This window comes from Euleptes europaea, chromosome 3 (assembly GCF_029931775.1).
Source record: "Euleptes europaea isolate rEulEur1 chromosome 3, rEulEur1.hap1, whole genome shotgun sequence".
NCBI classification, from domain to species: domain Eukaryota; kingdom Metazoa; phylum Chordata; class Lepidosauria; order Squamata; family Sphaerodactylidae; genus Euleptes; species Euleptes europaea.
The window spans coordinates 66,621,548-66,625,434 of record NC_079314.1 but is presented as its reverse complement, the minus strand read 5'-3'; the positions used below and the strand labels follow the sequence as shown (position 1 = coordinate 66,625,434).

General features: G+C 47.5%; 1 non-coding gene across 1 annotated transcript; it reads right to left on the bottom strand.

The window, feature by feature from the left end:
• Positions 1-825: 825 nt before the first annotated feature.
• On the bottom strand, positions 826-894 carry TRNAI-GAU (transfer RNA isoleucine (anticodon GAU)). Its single transcript has one exon. It is a non-coding gene; the product is annotated as a tRNA-Ile (tRNA).
• Positions 895-3,887: the final 2,993 nt, after the last annotated feature.

The following is a 3,887-nucleotide window of genomic DNA, read 5'->3' as shown; positions in this document are numbered from 1 at the left end:
TGATGTAAGTTGGGGATGGCTCATGTTTGGTTTGGAAGCAGATGATGCTTATTTTTTGGCATAAAGTTAAAGGCTTTAGATTTTAGTGAGAGATAGCTATTCTATTATGGCTTAAGTTGGGGGCCTTGATTTTATGGTTGGGTAGGGTTTATGAGGGGTTTTCTTTTTTGTTTACTATGAATTGTTTTATTTTTGGTGTTTGTTGGCTTCTTTGTGCCTTAATTTAAAATAAATAAATAAAACCATGTATTTCTGCAGATTATTTAGGGTCAGGCAGAAAAAGGAATGCCTGGGAATAGACAAACCATTCTACTTCAATAGAAACCTGAACTTTACGTCTGAAAAGAAGCCCATTTTATACTCCATAGTAAATGTGCATTTTTCCTCCATCAAAACTGTATTTGTTCACTAACATCGTAAAGCAATCCTAAACACTGACAGAAACAATTGCAGTAAAGACCAAAATCATTTGCTGAATAGCAATACTGGGCTCAGCAGTGCATTCGTATTCAATTCACTGATCAACTACAATATTGTAAATGCAGATTTAGGAATGTCTGGACCAAACAGGCAGATTACACAGCCTTTTGAGTTAGCACAAAGAAGAGACACCTGCCATGCCAGAGGTGGCCTGTGAGCTTTTGGAGAGACTGCTTCCAAAATATTCTAAATGAGAGCAAGTCACAGAATACTCTGCCATCTGAAGGGAGTTAAAGGCACAACTCATTCTGCTTGTGGATGGCCTTGGTAATTAATGCAGCTTGTCCAAGAACTAAACTTGCTACATCAATACACACTTGAGATTATCTTAAATTTATCTTTAACTGGAGATGCCAGGGGTTGAACCTGGGACCTTCTGCATATCAAGCAGATGCTCTACCACTGAGCCACAGCTTACAAACAAACTTGTTCTGCAGGGCATTTGATGGTTATCCTCCTTGACATGCAGGTCTTTAAAGCTTGCCATGGTTCTCTTTTAATGTTGATTAATGATCTGTTTATGAAATGTGCCTTTATACGTTGAGTTTTTGCATTGGCTGCTGCTATTTTACATAGCAGTCAGTGACTTTGCTTGTTCTGTGTTTTATTTTTGCAAGCTGCCTTAAGTGTTGTTTTAATAACGCGGTGGGCTGTACATCAATAATAAACAAACCGCGAAGGAGCTTGGAGCTGTTTTGCATTTTTAGTTTAGCAAAGTTTCTTAACTCTTAATTACTTGAAATCTAGGTAGGAAATGTCTAGATTGCTATTTACAAACAGAGCAGAATACTTTTGAAAATTATGGTTCTGCATCAAAGCACAGTAATAGGAAGCGTTTCAACACTGCTGCTTCTTGACACACATAAAGATATCTGAGGAATGAATGCCAACATTAGCTTGGTTTCTTAATTATTAATCTGGGTCAAGTTAATGAGGCCGAGAAAAGGAGATTTCAGGAACTGCTAGGACCCCTTAATATTCCTGTTTTGGGTACCCTCCGTGCTATGGAGAACTAGGGTTGCCAAGTCCCTTTTCGTCACCGGCGGGAGATTTTAGGGGCGGAGCCTGATGAGGGCAGGGTTTGGGGAGTGGAGGGACTTCAATGCCATTGAGAGGAGGCTGAAGGCTGAAGTTGGTTCCTTATTCCCAGTTCGTTCCCTATTCCCAGTTCCTTATTCACATTTCCTAGTTCTTGAATCACTTTGAGGACATTACAAAAGCTCTGCACCCCAAAATATGTATTGTACCACCACATATCATACACCCCCAAATTCAGGGGACTGTGCCCTTCGAGATGACATATGCTGGGTCCTGGTCCAAAGTCCGGTTCTTGTGCCAGTGGCTCCCAAGTGAGGTGCCCCCAGGACCAAGGCACATGCAGACCCTGCACCCCAAAATAATCTTTGGACCACCCCAAATGACACATCCCCACACTCCAGAGACTGTCCCCTCCAAGAAGACATACAGCGGTTCCCGGTCCAAACACCGGTTCTGGTGCCATTGGCTTCTTTTTGGGTCCCCCCCCGAAACCTGTATTGCTAAGAGGTTTTGAATAAGGAACTGGAGCTCTGCACCCCAAATATGGATTGGACCACCACATATCATATATCCCCACATTCAGGGAACCGTGCCCTTCGAGATGGCGCATGCTGGGTCCTGGTCCAAAGTTCGGTTCTTCTGCCAGTGGCTCCCAAGTGGGGTGCCCCCAGGACAGATGCCCATACAGACCCTGCACCCCAAAATAATCTTTGGACCACCCCAAATGACACATCCCCACACTCCAGAGACTGTCCCCTCCAGGAAGACATATAGCGGTGCCCGGTCCAAACACCGGTTCTGGTGCCATTGGCTTCTTTTTGGGTCCCCCCCCCAGAAACCTGTATTGCAAAGAGGTTTTGAATAAGGAACTGGAGCTCTGCACCCCAAAATATGGATTGGACCACCACATATCATACACCACCACATTCAGGGGACTGTGCCCTTCGAGATGGCACATTCTGGGTCCTGGTCCACAGTCCGGTTCTTGTGCCAGCAGCTCCCAAGTGAGGTGCCCCCAGGACCAAGGAACATGCAGACACTGGGGCTCCGCTGCACCCCAAAATAATCTTTGGACCACCCCAAATGACACATCCCCACACTCCAGAGACTGTCCCCTCCAAGAATACATACAGCGGTGCCCGGTCCAAACACCGGTTCTGGTACCATTGGCTTCTTTTTGGGTCCCCCCCCCCCCAGAAACCTGTATTGCAAAGAGGTTTTGAATAAGGAACTGGAGCTCTGCACCCCAAAATATGGATTGGACCACCACATATCATACACCCCCACATTCAGGAGACAGTGCCCTTCGAGATGGCACATGCTGGGTCCTGGTCCAAAGTTCGGTTCTTGTGCCAGCGGCTCCCAAGTGGGGTGACCCAGGACAGATGCCCATACAGACCCTGCACCCCAAAATAATCTTTGGACCACCCCAAATGAGACATCCCCACACTCCAGAGACTGTCCCCTCCAAGAAGACATACAGCGGTGCCCGGTCCAAACACCGGTTCTGGTGCCATTGGCTTCTTTTTGGGTCCCCCCCCCCAGAAACCTGTACTGCAAAGAAATTTTGAATAAGGAACTGGAGCTCTGCACCCCAAAATATGGATTGGACCACCACATATCATACACCCCCACATTCAGGGGACCGTGCCCTTCGAGATGGCGCATGCTGGGTCCTGGTCCAAAGTTCGGTTCTTGTGCCAGTGGCTCCCAAGTGGGGTGACCCCAGGACAGATGCCAATACAGACCTTGCACCCCAAAATAATCTTTGGACCACCCCAAATGATACATCCCCACACTCCAGAGACTGTCCCCTCCAAGGAGACATATAGCGGGTCCCGGTCCAAACACCGGTTCTGGTGCCATTGGCTTCTTTTTGGGTCCCCCCCCCAGAAACCTGTATTGCAAAGAGGTTTTGAAAAAGGAACTGGAGCTCTGCACCCCAAAATATGGATTGGACCACCACATATCATACACCACCACATTCAGGGGACTGTGCCCTTCGAGATGGCGCATTCTGGGTCCTGGTCCACAGTCCGGTTCTTGTGCCAGCAGCTCCCAAGTGAGGTGCCCCCAGGACCAAGGAACATGCAAACACTGGGGCTCCGCTGCACCCCAAAATAATCTTTGGACCACCCCAAATGACACATCCCCACACTCCAGAGACTGTCCCCTCCAAGAAGACATACAGCGGTGCCCGGTCCAAACACCGGTTCTGGTACCATTGGCTTCTTTTTGGGTCCCCTCCCAGAAACCTGTATTGCAAAGAGGTTTTGAATAAGGAACTGGAGCTCTGCACCCCAAAATATGGATTGGACCACCACATATCATACACCCCCACATTCAGGGGACCGTGCCCTTCGAGATGG